This window comes from Zingiber officinale, chromosome 1A (assembly GCF_018446385.1).
Source record: "Zingiber officinale cultivar Zhangliang chromosome 1A, Zo_v1.1, whole genome shotgun sequence".
Classification (NCBI taxonomy): Eukaryota; Viridiplantae; Streptophyta; class Magnoliopsida; order Zingiberales; family Zingiberaceae; genus Zingiber; species Zingiber officinale.
In genome coordinates, this window is record NC_055987.1 from 41724157 (window position 1) to 41745033 (window position 20877).

The 20877-nt window shown below is 35.3% G+C and overlaps 1 pseudogene; it reads left to right on the plus strand.

Moving 5' to 3' along the window:
* The first annotated feature begins 7638 nt into the window (after nt 1–7638).
* Nucleotides 7639–20216, plus strand: LOC122023743 (annotated as a pseudogene).
* Nucleotides 20217–20877: the final 661 nt, after the last annotated feature.

Below are 20877 nucleotides of genomic sequence, written 5' to 3' on the forward strand. Positions count from 1 at the left end.
TTTCTGAGGAATACCTTGTGGGCATCCATGGTAGATACGTACAAGGTATCCAAGGATCTCTCATCAATAAAATTAGATTAACTTTTTTCTGAATTTGAGTTGCATGAGCAGACTAATGCACCCCAGCCGAGAAGGGTATAACTTTGGTTGCAGGTACAAGCAGAACCCGAGAAACTAAAACAAAGTGCAAAACCAAACCCAAGTCCAAAGACGCATCAGACGCAGAAGACGACGACGAGGTTATTTACGAACTGGTAAAGCTTGTACGAAAGATTTGCAAATTAAAAAAGGCGACTCAAACGAACTTAAAGGACAAGACTGGAGTCACCTGCTACGACTGTAACCAGAAGGGGCACTATAAGCCAGATTGTCCAAACAAGAAGAAAAGAAGGAAGGTGTTGAAGGTGACTTGGTCCGAGTCGTCAGACAAATCTGAGACTGACGAAGAAGAACCGGTAAGCAACCTCGCGTTACCAGTACAAGCAAACATCGTCGAAACCAAGTCCGAGTTCGAATATGAAATCGAGAGCGAGTCAGAGACCGAGTCCGAGCGAAGCCACGGATCCACATCCGTTTCCGAAGGCCCGAACCCCACTGTAAGTTGTCTACTCGTCGAGACTCAATTTAATGACTTGCAAAAACTAGTACCTTACTTATTAAAGAAGCTGGCAAAATCCAACGTCCAGGTCAAGTCGCTCCAAAAGGAGGTAACATCCCTTAAGGAGGCGACTGACTTGAGTTCTTTAAATGAGCCTGTTCAAATTGGAAGTTGAACTCAAGTCCAACAACTTGAGGAAGAAAATTCCAATTTGAAAATTTAAATTAAAGAACTCAAGGACACGTTGGAACGGTTCACTTTAGGTTCCAAGAATCTGGATCTGATTCTTGGAAAACAGCGAGCCGTTTACAATAAATTTGGACTTGGATTTAAAATCAAAAGAAAATATAAATCATATCTATCCCTAGTTAATAGAAACAATTGAAACATAGTCCAAGCATGGGTCCCCAAGTCAAACTTGGTTAATCAAGTTGGACTTGGAATATATTGGGTCCCCAAGGATCAGATCCATTACCTTGATAGACCATATCAAGGCTATGATCCAGGGGAAGCCAATAAAAAGACTATTTTTATCATAAAATGAATTGTTTGATGCTTGAACTTTCTACTTTTTAATATGCATGTTTAGATCAGGATAGTTTAAGGACCTAGGCGTAATTTAGACTTGCCCAGTTAAACCTAGGGGTTTCAAAAAGTAAATTAAATACATAATTTCTTTGAGCGATTTTATCTAAGAAATGATGGATGATCCCATACCCAAGAAGGCCTAGTGTCTCGCCACGACCTGAGAACCAATCCTTGAAATGTATGTTTAATTGACTAATTAAAAATCCTAAGTTTAACTCAAATATAAATTAAACCTTACAAATAACCAAAATTAAAAGATAACCATCTCACAAAATTAATTAAGATTACATGATTGATAACCTAGAATCAGGTGCGATGGGTCTAGGTTGAACTTAGTATAAAATAATTTTAATAAATTTGATTAAGTCATCTTAAATAAATTTAATTAAATTAACTCAATTTAAATATTTAACAATCTTAACTTAATTAATCAAATTTATTTGACTCAATCAAATAAATTAACTTTTTTTAATGTCAAAATTATTTAGTTGAAAAATCTTTAAAAAATTTAAATTTGAAAAATCCTTTGAAAATCATTTTAAAAATTATTTTAAAAATCCTTTTGAAAATCAATTTAAAAATTATTTTAAAAATCTTTTGAAAATCATTTTAAAAATCCTTTTGAAAATCAATTTAAAAATTATTTGAAAAACCTTTTAAAATTATTTGAAAAACCTTTTAAAAATTATTTGAAAATATTTTAAAAATTATTTGAAAAACCTTTTAAAAATTATTTGAAAATATTTTAAAAATTATTTGAAAAACCTTTTAAAAAATTATTTGAAAAATCTTTTAAAAATTATTTGAAAAACCTTTTAAAAAATTCTTTGAAAATCATTTCAAAAATTATTCGAAAAACCTTTTAAAAATTATTTGAAAAACCATTTAAAAAATTATTTGAAAATCTTTTAAAAATTATTTGAAAATCCTTTTAAAAAATTATTTGAAAAACCTTTTAAAAATTATTTGAAAATCTTTTAAAAATTATTTGAAAAACCTTTTAAAAATTATTTGAAAAACCTTTTAAAAATTATTTGAAAATATTTTAAAAATTATTTGAAAAACCTTTTAAAAATTATTTGAAAAATCTTTTAAAAATTATTTGAAAAACCTTTTAAGATTATTTGAAAACCTTTTAAAAATTATTTGAAAATATTTTAAAAAAATATTTGAAAATATTTTAAAAATTATTTGAAAAACCTTTTAAAAATTATTTGAAAAACCTTTTAAAAATTATTCCAAAATCATTTGAAAAATTATTTAAAAATACTTTGAAAATTATTCCAAAATCATTTGAAAAATTATTTAAAAATACTTTGAAAATTATTCGAAAATCATTTGAAAAATTATTTAAAAATACTTTGAAAATTATTCTAAAATCATTTGAAAATTTATTTTAAAAAAAAACTTTGAAAATTATTCAAAATCATTTAAAAATACTTTGAAAATTATTTTAAAATCATTTAAAAAATTATTTAGAAAATACTTTGAAAATTATTTCAAATTCTTGTAAAAAGCTTTCAAATTTTTTTTTAGCATAGTGCTTCTCAAAATAATTATTTAAAGAAGGTAAGTTTTTGTTGACAGTACTAAGGTTTTTCAAAACACTTTCAAAACTAACTAAGTGTTTTTTAAACATTTTTTCAAATTTAGCTACTTTTCAGGGGAGCTAAAAATTACATGAAAAATAGAATCCTTCTCCCTAAGTAATTTCTTTTTGATTTATGTCAAAGGGGGAGAGAGAGATCAAAGTTAAGTAAGGAGGGAATATAAGGAATTTTTCTGTTCTTATCTCATTTATTCCTTTGCTTTAAATCAAAGTTAAGTAAGGAGGGAATATAAGAAATTTTTCTTTTCTTATCTCATTTATTCCTTTGCTTTAAGTTCCTAATATTATTGCTATATTTTCTTAACTTTTAACTATATTGCCATAATCAAAAAGGGGGAGATTGTTGGTGCAGGAAGCATCAATGATCGAACCTATGTTTTGATTATGTCAAAGGGTTCAAAGTTAAGGTGTTTTGTTATTTGATATCTTGAATGAGCATTGCAGGAAAGTCCTAATTTTACTTAGGAAAAAGTCCTAGCTGCGGTTAGGCAGGTGGAAAATCCTAGGGGGTGGTAACCCTAGGTCCTAGGGGGTGATAACTAGGCGGAAAGTATTAGCGGGTCGGAGCTTCGGGTAAAATCCTAGGGGAGGTAATCCTAGGTTGAAATCCCGGTGTCGTGAATCGGGTAGAAGTCTGGATAGGTCGAGGACTGGACGTCCAGCATGAAGACTGGAAGCTTCAAATGCTGAGCAAAAGTCCAGTCGGGCTGGAAGACCGAACTGGCAAAAGGTAACTCTCCTAAGTGAAGTAGGTAAGGACGCGTTCCCCGGTAGAAGGAACAGTAGGCGTCGGTTCGACCTAGGGTTTCCGGTTGGAAATCTAAAGTTAGAACCGGATAGTCCGGTGACTGTCGAGTATTTCATTTATCATATTTATTATGTGCTAACTTTGTTTTGCAGGATATGTTGCATTTGTATGGTCTAACATGTCTTGCAGGGTCAAAAAACAAAGTTATGCCTCGGATGAACAGTGTCCGAGGCACCTCCAGGGAGCTTGGAGGAGCCTCGGGTGCAAAGTAGAAGTTGGTTGCGAAGAGGAGCTGGAGGCGCCTCGGACCAGGGCCTGGAGGCGCCTTGGAGTGACCATGGAGGCGCCTTAAGTAGGATAAGAGGAGAAGATTTCAGCGCTGATCCACGCGACCGACTTGGGAGGCTTGGAGGCGCCTCAGACTGGCTTAGAGGCGCCTCCAGCAGTGTATAAAAGGAGCTCTCGAGGCAACAGTTAATCATCCTTTGAAACAGCAATCTTTCTGCAACCTGCTGCTAGCGAGACGTTCTGATAAAGCTTCAACTCGACGCCGACGACCCGGAGCTTCAGATTTAGTCTTTTGTTGTCGGTATAATTTTTATTATTACTGCTTTTAATTGTACTTAGTTTGTAACAGTTTTATGAGATATAGGTGTTGCCCAAAAGTAAACGTTCAACGAACGTGGGCCTTGGAGTAGGAGTCGTCACAGGCTCCGAACCAAGTAAATACTTTGGTTCTGTGTGTGTTTGTTTATTTTATTTTCGCTGCATTTACTCGAATGATTTCCGAATACGAAATGCGTGAAAGCCACGAGCGCTATTCACCCCCCTCTAGCGCTTCTCGATCCAACAACAGAGGGCTCGGTCGGGGTCCTTTTATAGGCAAATTGTTGTTGGCCAATCGATGTTTAAGAGCAGCACCCTACTCAGGAACTACTTCTTTTTTCCGAGCGGACTGAGCTTCTTCAACATTGATGTATTTGGTAGCTTGTCTGAGCAGATGGTTGAAAATTCTCGGAGTCTTCCTGATGAGGAATCAGAAAAAAACATTATCTATAATTTCTAGGGTGGCCGAGGGGACATCTATGGCGACTTGATTAAATTGCTTACTTAATGTAGGCCCTCAGTATCTCCTCAGGCCCCTACTTGAGTGAGAATAGATTCACCGTCATCTTGTGGTAAGGATGACTATTGACAACGTGATGAAGGAAGGCCGTTCGGAAGTCCTTGAAACTACAGATGGACTCGATAGGCAATCGTTTAAACCATCTTTGCGCTAAATCAACCAAAGTAGTGAGGAACACTCAGCACTTGACTCTGTCTGTGAACTTATGGAATATGACTACTGACAAAGTGATGAAGGAAGACCGCTTGGAAGTCCTTGAAACTACAGATGGACTCGGTAGGCAGTCGTTTGAACCATCTTTGCACTAAATCAGCCAAAGTAGTGAGGAACACTCAGCACTTGACTCTGTCTGTGAACTTATGGAATATGACTACGTTTTTAAATTTTAGTAAGTGGTCCTCCAGATCGGTTGTTCCTGCGTATTCCCCGATCGACAAGGGTCGATAATGTTTTTGTAGTTTATCCTCCAATATCTCTTTGGAGAATGACATGTTTGCCTGCTCGAGAGAGTCACTCGTCACGGGAGCCTTTCCCTTACAAATGTCCCGGGAGGGGACATTCTCAGAAGATGATCCCTGTGCCCTCTCCATTCAGCCTATATCCTCTAGGTGCATTCAAAATAGCACCCTGCGACATGCAATCGGTGAAGGCAGCATCGGTGGTAGGCTGATCGGTAAAACAGATACTTGAGGAAAGGCAACCAGAGGAGGCTAGGTCAGCTAGAACCCGGTTGGGCCCTCCACTTTGATCCCTTGTTCAGCGTGTTGGCCGGTTGTGGATATAGTGGGGTCGTTCGACAAATGGCACTTGACTGCTGCTTGTCATTGTTGCATAATTTTAGCTGCTTGAGCTTCTATCAACATCTCTAGTTCTTCTTGCGTCAAGTTTACTGTAGTGAGTCATCCAATTTTGTCCATCTTCACATCTCAAATGCTGGTGAGATTCTCACAGACGACGTCAAATATAATCCCGTCTGAATGCTGGGAAGATGACTAGTTAGAAACTCGGCTGTGTTGTTGACCAAAAGGAGATCTCAAGATGTCCTGCGTATCATAATGAGCGTTAACTGCTGGGCCAGGGAAGTCATCCTTGGCGTTGGCCCTCCGACGCTTAAGTTAATAATCAGTTTTGAGAGAGGAATAATGAAAGAATTGTAGCAATGAGTGTGTAAAAATATGTAGTATCGCATACCTCCACATGTGGATGAAGATCTCCTTTTATAATGTCATTATTTTGTCTATGCACTAATTACGAAGCACTTCCAAAAAAGGACAGATTATAAAGTGATCCTGATACCTTTCTTAAAATGAGCCTGTAAATCTTTGTGATTTGACAGGCTAGAACCTTCGAAAGTATGATTTACCTGGAGAATATCCTTTATCCTCCGTGGCACAAAAGCCAAAAAAGCATAATAATTTGTTGGGATACGGGGCCCTGCCTCTCGAGTAGTACCTGGTCAATGTTTATGAGTGCAGTCGGTAGCTCAGCTTTCACTCGGCTTCTTTATTTGAACTGTACTCAACCGAGTGTCTAGTATGTTTGATCAGACCATACGTCCGATCGGCTGGAGAACACAGTCAGGGTAATTGATACTTGGCTTCATACTTCATCATTGATTACGAAATCGGGCTTTGAGGCCAGACCAGTCAGAAGGCTGGATTGGAGTTCGATCGAGCAAACCCCTAGCTTAACACTTTGTTTGCGCACATGATTGAAACTCATGATCTGACCAACTTAGAGGTTTGATTGAACATTCTCTTAGTCTAAATAATGTTGACCACCTTTTAATTTTAACTTTGACCCCCTTTCAACCGGCCTCCTAAAGTTTCACCCATGGTAAATAGGCCTATCTTAAACGCAGTATCAAACGTCAACGGTAGTTAAAGGATGAAAGAGTATAAAAATTATGAAATATTGCTGATTTTAAAAATGCATGACGTTAGTTAAAGGATGAAAGAGTATAAAAATTATGAAATATTGCTGATTTTAAAAATTATGCATTTTTAAGAAGATTTTAAAATTCTAAGAAATAGTGTTTTTAAGAAATTAAACAACTTAAAATATGATTAGCATGAATCATGACTTATGATACAATACCATTAAAATATGATTAGCATGAGCATCATGACTTATGATTCAATACCATTAAAATATGATTAGCATTACAATACCATTAAAATATGATTAGCATGAATCATGACTTATGATACAATACCATTTGAAGTCGTAGATATAATTAGCATGGAGACAAAATTATTATCCATTTATGATACCGTTTATTTATATAATTGAATTTAAAACAAGATGACGTTTGCTTGAATATTAGTATTTGCAATTATTACCAATGACTTTTTTTAAACACCAAATGTGGTTGTTAATATTTCGAATTGAATATCATCAATTGTTGGTTGTTAGTTCTCTACCGAATTCGTATTAATAAATACATTTTTTTTCTTATTTTTTATGGATATTGAACGTTGATCATCAACATTAACATTCCTCTTATTTTTAATGTGAAGCTGGCATGACGGTCCAATATTATTAGTAGTTTAATTATCATAAATGTATGATAAGAATTGAACTATAATTATTTAAGAATATACCGTGTCTTTTACCACCATACCAAACCGTATAGGCATAGAAAATCTTGTTTTTATCCATGTAAACTCAACCTTCCTACATCTAATTACTTTCATTAATTTGACATTTCTTTGATATTAAATAAACCACGACTTCCCTATCTTTTGTCCATAAATGATATATTTATTATTCACAAGTCAAGTCAATATAAAATTTAAAGTAATTATATCTTTATAATATTTTGTATAAAATAATTTTATTTATCCTCATTCGCCAATTTTCAGTCGGATTAAATGTTAAAATTTAAAAATCTACTTCTAAACAATATAATATTAATTTATAGTCGTTTCTTATGTGAACTATTAATGGGAAAACAAATTACAAAAAGAGGCAAATAAATTGAATGCTACTAGTGTTTTGGAAGTTGGAGGAGGAGTGATGGAGCTGGAGAGGGTAGAGGCGATAGTGGACGAGGAGGAGGAGGAGGGCCAGGGCGGCGGCCTCGAGGCGAGGCAGCGGCGGCGGAAGACCGACAGCTACGGAGCTCCGCCGCAGGCGGAGGAGAGCAGCGGCGAAGAAGCCGAGGAAAGTTGCCTCTCTGACGACGCCGACCCAGGTTTAGTACTTCGTATTTTGAGTGGCTCTTTTTCGGTATCGACCTTTATTTATTTCGTTTGTAGATCTCTCTCTCTCTCTCTTTTTTTTCCCTTCCTTCGATTGGAGTTCGTATCTCCGTCTTCTTTCTTCTGTCCTTTTCGCGATCGTAATGGCGGAGATTGTGTTCGTCTGCTAGCTTCGGCTATGGTCTTGTTCAGTGATGGTTTAGGGTTTAATTTTTTTTTAAAAATAAAATCCATGAGAAAATGTTCCTTGAATGCGGGATGCTTCATTACCTCGATTGCCTGCGTTTCTTCTCGCTTGCTTGATTAATTTATTATCGATAAGGTAGACTTCGATTCGGGTTGACGGCATTTGGGAGTAGCGCCCTTTCGTTTTCTAACTCCTGTCGTGTTAGGAACAATATTCGTGCGTCAAATTTGACATCCTTCTTGGAATGAGCTGGAGCCTCCAAACTTCGCTTTCTTGGGTCCCACGTTGGTGTTGACTTTTATCATCTTGCAGCGAGGCTTGGGCAAGAGATCAAAATGTGATACACAACAAGTGGACTGTTTGAATGTGATAGGAACCGTGTCCTATCTCGTGGAAAATAGAGGAAGGATGAGAATAAGAGGATAGGATGATCACTTCGAGGGGTTGATCTCTAATAATCAAATTGATTTGCTTAACCAATCATATTACTTGTCTTTAAATGTTACATAACGTCTCTGATACGGGTTATAGTGAGCGAATCCAGAAAATGACATGGTAGTTAAAGTCAAGATGATGTGACGGTCAAAGTCAGGATAGCGGGACATTCCACACTTAGTCCTGTTGATCACTCACTGTCAAAAGTCTCGGGTCCTGCTTGCGCAGCTCTGAAGCATGGTGTTTGGATAAGGCTGGCCGAGTATACATTCTGTTAAGTATAAGGACTCTAAGGGTGTACTTAGTTGGGGGTTATCCTTGATAACCTTGGATGGTTATCAACGAAAACCCTATTTGGTTTAGATAATCGGTGATTCTCGAGTAATGATCCATGTCCGACACGTCAGCAAAAGGGGGCATGTAATCTGGAATCGAAAAACCTCGGAAAACTGAGGTTTTTCTTGATTCCAGAGTTAACGAAATTTTTTTATCAAAAATAACCTCCGATAAGAGAAAAGTGTGAAAAAAAGAAAAACGTAAAAAAAAGGAAAAAAAACACATAACAAACATAAAAAAAAAAGTAAAAACATATAAAAAAAATGTAAAAAAAGAAAGAAAATGAAAAATGTAAAAAACACATTAAAACGTAAAAAAGAAAAGATAAAAAAAATAAAGGAAAAAAGTAAAAAAAGGAAAACGTAAAAAAAATTAAAGTAACGTAAAAAAAAGAAAAAAAATAAAAAAGAGATGTAAAAACATAAAAAAGAAAAACGTGAAAAAGCAAAAGTAAAAAAAATATAAAAAAAGAAAAACGTAAATTTAAATAATAATAATAATAATAATAATAATAATAATAATAATAATAATAATATGTAATTGGTTTTGTAACTAAGGGTAATATAGTAAAATATTAAACTAAATTATTCATTAAAACCTTCAAACAAACAAGTTTTTGTTGCATTACTTAAGTTAAACAAACAACATTTGATTATGTTTTATTCCTCATAACCTTTGTTATGTGATTACCTGATGCACCCTAAGGTTTTACTCTAAAACTAAAGAAACAATGAGCTCGGTTAGTACATAGATGGCCGGGTTCAAAGGAGCCCGACCAGATGAAAGGCTGTTCGGACTCTAGGCATTTGAGCCTTACAAAGATCTTAATACACGATCGGCCGGATAAGGGTCAGTCGAACATAAGGCTTTCTGTGTACGCCCAACTGGGCAAGTCTGGCCGGGCTCAAAGACACTTAGCCTCATAGATCTCTTTATACTAGATCGGCTGGATAAAGGTTGGTCGAACATAAGGGCACTCTGTGTATGCTTGGCCGGGTAAAGTCCAGCCGGGCTCAAAGACACTTAGCCTGATAAAGTTCTTAATATACAATCGACCGAATAAAGGTCGGTCGAACAGAAGACTCTATGTGTACGTCCAGTCGGGCAAAGATCAGGCGGACTTAAAAACACTTATCCTCATAAATCTTTTTATACTAGATCGGCCTGATAAATGTCGGCCGAACATAAGACTCTCTGTGTACGTTCAACCGGGCAAAGTCCGGCCTGGCAAAGTTCGGCCGGACTCAAAGACACTTAGCTTCACAAAGATCTTAATATACGATCGGTCGGATAAAGGTCGGTTGAACAGAAGACTCTATGTGTATGCTTGGCTGGCAAAGATTGGGCGGGCTTAAAGACACTTGCCCTCATAAATCTCTTTATACTAGATCGACCTCATAAAGGCTGACGAAACATAAGGCTCTCTGTCTATGCCGGCCGGGCAAAGTCTGGCCGGGTTCAAAGACACTTAGCCTCACAAAGATCTTAATATACGATCAGCAGGATAAAGATTGGTCAAACAGAAGACTCTATGTATGCGCCTGTCTAGGCAAAGACCGGGCGGGTTTAAAGACACTTATCCTTAGGAAACTATACATATACGGTTGACCAGGTAAAGATCGACCGAGTTTAAGTTACTTGATGTTATATTGTTCCTAAAATAAAGACTTTGATATACATAATTTATTATATGGTTCCTTGAATAGATCTTTGTTATACTATGGGCATCATACTAGTCTCTGAACAGATCTTTGCAGTATTTATTACATGACAAGCAGATTGATACCAATACATGTTAAAGGTGCTTCATTTCATAGGGCTTACTATAAATGCCCAGTCAAATGAAAGATTAGCCCAAAATATATTCCATGAAAGACATTCCAGTTAAGTAGCCGGCTTAAGGACCGACCGAGATATATTTAGCAGACAAGCACCAGACAACATTTTGACAGGTTATCAAAGTTGTCGGGGATTATTCCTTGGGGATTTCCTCACTAATTAATCCGTTACAATAGTATATCTCAACAATGTTATCAAAGGCATAAGGCATAAGTGACAAAAGAGGTACATTGTGGTAGAAAAAAGATTCCTCGGACTATTATTGCCGATCACCCAGACTGTACTTTCCCATCACCTACCAAACTCTGACACAAGGGGTCACCTCACGATCACGGAGGTTGTGAGAGGTGGTATATAAAGGGAGATCATCTCCGTTGGTAAGGTAGGCAATTCGCATCATCTAGACCTTACTTTGATGTATATCCACTGTTGTTCTTCTTCTTCGCCCACTCACCGAAAAGTGTACTGACTTGAGCGTCGAAGAGCCTTGCTAGAAATCCTTTCCTAGTCTTTAGTCACTAATGCTTTGTTGGATTGTCTGACTATGTGCAAGATTGGAGGAAGGTTCCATTCTAAGCTAAAGAAATCTTCTGCTGGTCAACAAATCATCCACTAGGGCCAGCGCACCATTTCCCTAGCCTTCAGACAGGATCAGTCTCTTTACATAAGCATATAAGGATGCCATTTCAAGAGAAAATTTTTAATAAATTCAACGAACAATTCTAATAGAAAAGAGAAAAAAAATATAACAACTTGTTCTAAAAGAAAAAATAAATATAAGGTTTTGAAGGGTTTATTTGAATATATTCGTTAAGGGATCATATCTGAATTCTTCAATAGTGAGGGTTGCTAGGTGGCGATCATGTCCTATAAAACTGAATTCTGTGTTTCTGTTAATTCCTTGATTAATATTTGCCTTGCTGCTTTGACTTAGTTGTCTTCTTAGAGCTGAAGTGTATTCTTTAGCATCCGATATGGCTTTCATTTTGTTAACAACTGTAATTCACATCATTATCAAGTGGCATTTTTGCCAAGTGTTGATATTTATGACATGGAACTCTGGCTAATGCTTTATAATTATGTCGATATCAGTTGCTAAAAAGTTATGCCAGAGTGAGAACATTAGTTTATTCTGGTCATTGATCAGAATTTGATTTATCACTAGGCTTTTCAACTTCACCATTTTATTTAACTCAGCAGTGTGTAATCTGCAAAAGAATCCTGATCAATGTCATTTTTGAAGCTTGATCTCCTCAAGTGAAACCTAAGAGCTCATGAATGTCTCGTGGAAAATGAAAGTTAATTTTTTATGCTTGTGATGTTGGGAGCTTATTGAGATTTTTCATGTTTAGTCAATAGAAACTATTTTGAGGCCTTCCTATTGCTTGTCTTATTACTGTTTTAGTATGCTTTAATGCTGTTCGTGCATGAAATAGGAAAACTAAACTGCTTTATAATGTGGTGAGTGTGGATCAATCTATACTTGCAGTTTGGACTAGTGGTGTGGAGCTCAAAAAGAATGACCAGAATGTTATACAGGAGGAACTTGCAAATGGAAAGTCGACATCTGATATTGTTGATGATCATAAGGGTATTACAACTGAAGGAGAAAATCAGATGCTGAAGAATGCAAATGTGGAGAATGGATCCAAACCGCAGGATTATCCCAAAGTTCAGACTAATATAATGACAAAAAGTGAAGAAATAACAGTTTTTGAACAGATAACAGTACAAAAAAAGAATGCCTTGGAAGCAGTAGAATTTGATCTTGAGAGGATATTAGATGAACAAGATACTCATGATTTATATTGTCCTAATTGTAAGTCATGCATAACAAAAAGAGTGGGTTACGTAAGAGAAAGAGGACAGTTAGGGAAATCCAACACGATATGCCATCCAAAAAAGCCCATGAAGAGCAATATGTTGTTGAGAAGACAGTTACAGAAGCTTCACCAGATCATTTAACAAATCGAGATGATGCACAAGAACCAGACATTTATAGATGTTTATCATGCTTCAGCTTTTTCATTCCTATAGGTAAGCAACTTTTGCTTCTGCCTAGATGAGTTTGGTTACATGTGAGAAACTGGGTCTCTAGAATGTCTTGAAAGATATTAAAATGTTAAATTACTATAGTATATATGTTAAATGAGGTGGAATTTTAAGTGCTGTTTAACTAGAGTAATGATGGTCTCTTCATATGTGACAGTGGGTGGTTTTAACATATTCCGTATATTTGAGAAAGGAAAGGAAATTTCCAAGAAAGTGTCTGAAGAAAAGGTGGACTCCACTTCATCTATGGTTAAAGTGGATGAAATCAAAAGCAAAGGAACTGAACCAGGTAAGCAAGGAGTATGGACTGCATCCTTCTATGACCTTAATCATATGGGTATTTTTTTCGTGTAATATTTAAATAAGTTAATCCTGAAATTCTTAGATTCATCAAATGACATGGTTACCTTGTTGATTCATGAAGCACGATATGTGAAGCCAGTTTAAATGAAATCAAACAAGATGTATTGCTGCAATCTTGTTGCTCAAACAAAATGAAATTCTTGGCTGAAGCCTAGGATTGCTTCCTTTTGTTATGCCTAGGATGGAAATGGAAATTAAGACATTGTTTTAGTTGTGAATGTGTCAACCAAACAGTAATTTTGTGATAATCCCTTAATGAACTCTAATCTACTTAGTATTCATTATAAATCTGGTTTTTGTTTATTCAATTATCTTGACTGTCTATGGTGACTTGAAAACTTCTATAGTTATTGCCAAAGTGGTTCATCCATTTTAGTCAACGATTTGACTTTGCAGAGAGTTTGCCTTAATTCTATTAATCTTTCTGTTCCTGGATTAGCTTTCCACTGTTTATAAATATATTGTAGCAAAAAGGTGATTATGCTCACCCCAGGTGCCTCTCAGCCCGTCGCAGGTCATGTGAAGGGAGGTAAGTCACTGAGTTAGCTTATAACCAACCGCCCAAGTGGTTAGAGAGTGGGAAGGTTTTTTTTTGTTCAAGGGCATGCGCCCGCTGGAAATTGATCCACTGTTTATAAATACATGCCAAAGTGGTTAATTTCCTTTTGGTCAATGTTTAGACTTTGTAGATAGTTTATCTTAATTCTTTTTGATCTTTCTGTTCCTGGATTAGCTATCCATTATTTCTAAGCTGCTATACCTAGCTAAGATTTTTTATCATTAATCTCTACAAATAAAATGGATGTGAACAGCTAATCATATTGTTGTAGCTCATAAGCTATACTGAATCTTATATATTTATATTTATAGGAATTTCATCACCCGATGAATCATCTAGCATCAGTAGTAGGGTTGATCAACTGGTACAGAAGGAGACGGCACCATCACCAAGTATTCCAGGTGCTCTGAACTTTGTGGAGGGTCAAAGTATTTCTCAAAAGAATGATGGTCTGTTGATTACAAGAGACAGAAAAGGTTACTAACATGTGAATATAAATACTATATTGTTACTTGTCAGTATGAGTAGTTTTTGGAAGCTCATAATGTACCTGATCAATTCGACTCAAGTGACCATGAAATTATATATCCTGACTTCTAAGAACAGATGCTTAGTGCTCAGTACTGAGTCTACTAACAATATTTTATCCATAGATCACATGATCTACTAGATAGTGCAATATACTAAGTTATTATATCACGATAACCTTACTGGCAATGTAAATTATGAACATATCAATTATGAAAAAAATATACTTTTTTATTTATCACTATCATTATATATTACTCTTCAATTTTTTTTGTTTTTTGGCATCGAATAGCTATCAAATTCTTATTAAGAAAAATCAATTTCACATGCTGACTGCTGTGGACATAATTTCTCCTAAAAGATACAAATATTCAATCATAACTGCATAATGGTAAAAAGAATTTCATATTTATTGTAAGCCAAGTTTTCACAATATGTTCATGTAAGTTTTCTTCAATGCTGCTCTGTCAAGCAATGGTAAGAATACAAGCCTTCAATCTCTCCTTACTGAATCATTTGTTTTTATTTTAATCAGCACCAGTAGTGACTAACTTGACCTTTCATTTATCAACCAAACTTAAAATAGAAAAGTGTATGATAAACTGATTTCTTGAATATTGGAGTTAGCCCCATGAATTTCTGATATATGCAGTTAAAGTGAATTTTTGATGATTTACATAACACAAGCCTGCCACAGCCTTGAAAGTGTACAATTTGCACAGTATGTTAGCCTGCCAATATGAGATACCTGAATAACATTGTATTAAGTTCTAGTAACTAAGTAAATTATTGATTAGGAGTAACTTAAAACGAGTATACTTTCGCTATGTATTCTGTGAAATACCTCATTTACTGCAGAAAGCAAGCAAACAAAGGAACAGTATCATATTGGAGCTCAGAGCTTCATTAAATTTTAACCTTCCTAGAGAAATGGCCATTACCTCTTATGTCTCAAGAAATTTAGTAATTTCTTTATCTAACCACTAAGGCTTAATGTATGCTATTTTCCAGTCATAAAATATGCTTGTCTTCTTTGATATAGGAATATTTAACCGGGAGATAACTGCTGGTGGAGAGGAAATGGATGATCATTCCCAGGTAAAGCCAAACCTTGGAATACCTATAGAAGCAGGAGAGCTTGATGATAATGAACCTTTACAGTCAATTGCTACTGAAGCAATTGATGCAGGTAAAATTTTATCCATCATTGCAATCGAAGCATGATTCAAATGAACCTATTGCTGTTGACATGTAATTTGTCAAATAATATGCTATCGATCTTAAAGTTCTTTACTGAGCGATATAATTAATTTGTAGGAAGTGTATATAGTACGTCATCATTATAATCATGCCATATTTGTCCCAACTTTTATTACATTGATTAAGGTTCTTTAATCTCCCTCTATCCTTTACATTTCCCACTCTAATTAATTCAACTCTTCTACTCTTCTAATTATGGAATCTATTGGGTACTTTTGAATATGTTTATATCATCTCAACTTATGTGCTCGCACTCTATGTCTATTGGAGTTACAAGCAATTACTCTTAGATATTAGTAGTTTTGATTTCTAATAAATCCACATATCTATGTTAGTATTTTGAGCTTTGCTACCATGTTAAGTTTTTATACATGTTGCTATCTTCTTCTTAGCATGGCTTTATTTGAAATTTTGTCTTTTAATTTAACACTCAACTTAACTTTTCTAAGTTTTTTATGCTCATTTTTTAAGTATCCCATTTGTGATCCTGCCGATTTATTATTTTAACACAAGAGAGACCAGATGTTATCTTCTCTTATAGCTTGAAGATGAACTAGATGATCACTTATTCTTTAATTTTTACAGATCTAGTCTTCTCCAAGTTTGAATATTCCATACACAATCCTTCCATCCCATTTTCACTTGTTACTCAATGATTATGATAGCTCTCTAGATATTATAGAATAGATGGAACCCATTTGCTCAACCTAGATTGCTGAGATGTGATCAAGGAGGATGGTTTAACAGTGACAGAAGAGAATTGGACCACTCACTATTGATATGGACCCTAACATCAGACTAACTACCCCGCTTTTAGTATAAGGAATTGCTCCTCTCTCTCTCTCTCTCCGAACGTTGCAGCAACCGCATCAATGGGAACCTAACCTGAACCGTTCCCAGGATATGTGTGGTTGAGGCATGTTCCAAGGTGGGTAGTGTGTTGGCTATGCTTTATCGAATTTAAACAATTGTATGGACAAAATAGGTGCGGTTTACAATGGATTGTGTAGACACAAAATGCTGACTGATAGTGTCTACCTTTCACAAGATCATTTGCTTGACCCACAGTAGCAGACGTTGTCACTATTCTTAAGCAATGCCTATGCAGAAGAATTGATTGTCACCAAAGGAAGTTTAAGGATTGTGTAAGAAGTTAGGAGGCAGAGAGGTAGACCACAAGATAAGGGAGAGGAGGTGCTTGTAACTCTGAGATCCTATTTTAGTTTCACATGGAGAATAGTAGACTAGTCAAATTTGGTTTATTGGCTTAAATAAGCAAACTTCTATTAACTTTAGCTTAAACATTTTGTGCAATAGCAGCAAGTTAATAGATTGATTCTTTCATCAAGACAAGTTAATACAATCAGCTTCAATGCAAAACGGATTAGTTGTCTGCTTGTATAATTACAGAAGCACCATCAGGGCTCTGGTCAACAGGTATTTTCTTTCCTTAAAGGAGCAGAGGAGATTGATTGCACATGTGTATGTGCCACGCGATGGATGCCTTGTGCTAGGAGTTGTGAAAGGATGAAAAAACTAGGTGTGGAGAAAGTAACTGTTTTGTAGGAAGGGAGGTGATGTTGCCACCCCAAACCTTTACCCTTAAGGGATTAATAAAGAAAAAAAAAATTCTAACTAGTAGAGAATCCTCCCTCATACCAAGTTGAGAAGTCTAAAAATGTATTTGTCAAAAGAAAACCAGTGCAACTATATATATAGCTCTCAGATGCACCATGTAATTATATAATGCACAAGGTAGGACTATATGTTTACTCTAACCTTGACATAATCCTCATGTCCAAAGTCATGTTAGTTCCAATTTATTCTTTTGATCTTAAATTTTTTCACTCTAGAATTAAGGTTGTATTGCCTATTATCATTAAGTTATTGTCTTCCTATGCTTCATTTCCCCCCTTTTTCTTTTAGAGGCTTTGCAAGTATCTTAGGTTTCTTTAAAATGTCTTCTTGAACTGTATTACTTTCTTGACACTAGCATATGCATTTTGAATTTTGCAATTTGTCATATAAAATGCTAATATTCTATGATAGCAGATATTCCAGTTAGTGGATTTCCCACTGTTGGTTTCTTTGAACAATTGAAGGAACAAATAGAACACTATGATCCTTCCACTCAGATTATATCCACACCTGGAGCTACTATTCAGATTGAAGAATTCGCTGATACTGTGATTAAAGTTGGTGATTTTATAACAAAGAGTGATACAGGTTGATTCTCCCCTCTTCAATTACCTGAAAGTTAGGTGCTCTGTGGTGAAAAACAATTTTGTGCACTGCTTATGCTACCATATATAGTAATTTAATTTATGAATACCCTCATGTGATTACAATTGCTAGAAATGATAGGAATATTATACTCAGTCTTGTACATATAATTTTGATAACTAGTTAGGTGTAGAGGTTATGTACTTGTGGGTTTTAATTAGGGAACCTGCAAAACTCGACCTATTTAAGTTAGGTTTGGGTACTGACTAATATCTTTGATTAGGCATCACTTGGATAAGTGTGTGATAATACAATAGATTTGCAATGCATTTCAGAGAGCCATCAGATGTTTATATTTAGGGGAAGTGACAACTTCCTATGATTTGAGTTTCTTCACACTATGCAGATAGTGCTCAAATAACTTTTCGAAGTGAGCAGAAAATTGAAGGTTCACAAACAACCACTACAAATCTGTTACTACAATCAGATGATGTCCAGATTGCCGTACCTGATCAAACTTTCAGAGAGAGTGAAATAAGCAATAGTTGGGATCTACTTAAAAGTATTGTTTTTGGAGGTCTGACTGAATCAATTACCAGCCTAGGAGTTGTCTCATCAGCTGCTGGTGCTGGTGCTTCAACTTGTAAGTTTCAAATTCAAAAGCCTTATTTCAATTCCATGTATTTGAATGATGTTTTCTCCAGTATCACTGACATGAGATGTCATATCATCGTTATATTTTTGAAAGCTTGGGAATAATGTTGGCAATGGCATTCATCATGAAAGTATGTTTGTGTCAACTATTTAGGGAACTATATGGATTTGTCATCAACTGAGCTCTATGTTAGACTATTTCATTTGGAAACACAAGATGCACTGAGGTTTTTCTTAGATATGATCAGTGTAATAGATAGGGATGCAAAATTGACCTTGATATAAACGTAGATTTATAACAATATACGTAACTGTATTATCATGCATTTCACGTCAATATAGTGACTAAAATGTCCATGTCCTCCTTAGAACCCACTATAACAGAGTTTAGGAACTCTATGATGTACTTTTTGTAAGTCAATAAAAATCATATGCTAATCCTTTTTCTAATTTATTCATTAATTGTTTTGTTAGCAAATTATTATAGGCAAACTTTCCCATGTAAAACCAAATTGATTATAAAAACAATGTTTGTTTCATCTCTTAGTCTAGTTATTGTAACTCTTTTCCAAAGTTTCACAAGTATAACTTACCAACTTGATCACTCTATAATTGAAACAATATTACATTGTGCCTATATTCTCATTCTTACAAGTTCTGAACAAATTTTCTTTCATTTTTTTTGCCCTCTAATTTTAAATGTTTTATTAATAATTTAGTGATTAAATTTTATACCTTGATCTCTTAAAAATCTTCCTAACTTCAACAGAAGTATCGTCTACCTTGATCTCCTATGCTTTGACCTATCTTCATTTTATTGATCATCCACTTTTTTTCACAATAGTTGTAAACAAATCTAATGTGGCATCTCTGACATATTCTAATCCTCCATATCTGTACATCATCATGTTCTTTTGCTTCCTGATTAATCACTGAACTGTTTTAAATTTCCTAGTCTCTATTAAGATAACTCTAATCATTGTTTGAGAAGTCATAGTCCGAAATAATTTCTTGTTTGTTGGTTTGTAACTGGAACTAGCATCGCTAGATTTTGTATGTTTTTTTCTCTATTGATATAAGAAATTCAAATCATCCTCTATTTGTTTCTTTCTTTTTCATGATCTTTTGCAGTGAACATCTTTGCTTTGGGATTGGCAAATCTAATCGGTGGATTTCTTGTAATTGTACATGAAGTAAGTCAACCATTAGGTTTGCTTTTTGTACTCCTCTTCTGTGGATATAAAAGGACTCTAGGTAGGCAATGTTGTTTATGATGACATTTCCAGTTTTGACATTGGGGATACTTTTTGTATGCAGCTCTTTGAGCTTCGAGCTGTTCAAGACCACCCTACTGAACAGACGGATGAACGAGTTGGCCGATACTGGGAAGTACTAGGCCAAAGAGCAAAGTTCCGCCTCCATTTCGTCGTCGCCATAATCTCGTACATTATCGTTGGCCTACTGCCTCCAGTTATTTATGGTTTCTCATTTTGGAAGAGTGACAACAGGGAGTACAAGCTCCTGTCTGTTTCTGGGGCATCTCTTCTATGCATAGCTCTGCTGGCAATAGGGAAAGCACATGTTAAGCCTGAAAAGCCATATCTAAAAACTCTTTTCTACTACCTGAGCCTCGGTGTGTCGGCATCGGGTATTTCATATGTGGCTGGGGTGATGGTCAACACCCTGATCGAGAAACTCGGTTTGTTTGATCACACCGCAGCTCCCTCTTCACAGACCACATTTCTGCCTCAAGTTTCAAGCTCAAGAGTATTATCATCACCATGGGCATCTTCTTGAGTTCGGTGTGTTTTTCTTCGCCTCTGATGGAGCTTATTCTCGGAGAGATCTTAAACTTATTCCAACACCATTACGAATTATTTTACTAAGCCAGAGCTTCAATTTGCATTATGCGCAAATCTTTTTTTTTTCTTCAAGTTTTTAAATAATTTTGCTTTCTTTGGAATTATCTTACCATAAGAAAACTTGTGGGCAACACTGTTGTATCGATGGGTCACCAGTTCTTTCTCTACCGTTTCATTAGTTAATGATTCAAGTCACCGGATAATCTCTTTGTCTCTCGATTATAAGCCTGTCAAGTTGATTTTAATTGCTCTTTAAAATGCACTTTAAAAAGCCATATCATGATTTAATCCATTAGTTAATGACTTTAAGCGATGCTCTTTTAAAAAATAGTTTATTGTTAACTTATATCTTTCATTTTATAAGTGTGTGATTGATAGTAACTTAGAAGACTAAAATATTAATTTGGTTGTTATTTACTCTTTCAGTCTTAATCATAATATAGTTAAATTATCGATTAATAATATGATAGATATGTTACATATGCACCTATGATTTTCTTATTAAATAAGGGGTGTTTAATTTAGGGGAATAAGAGTGGGGAATAGGAATAGCAGTCATTGTTTGTCATTGTTGATGTTTGGATTATAAGAATAGAAATACAAATAAGAGAATGAATCTTTATAATTGGGTAATGATTCATTCCCATGTCTCCCCACTTCAACGAGTCATTACTCTATTTTCAACAATCAAAATATTCCCTTATTTC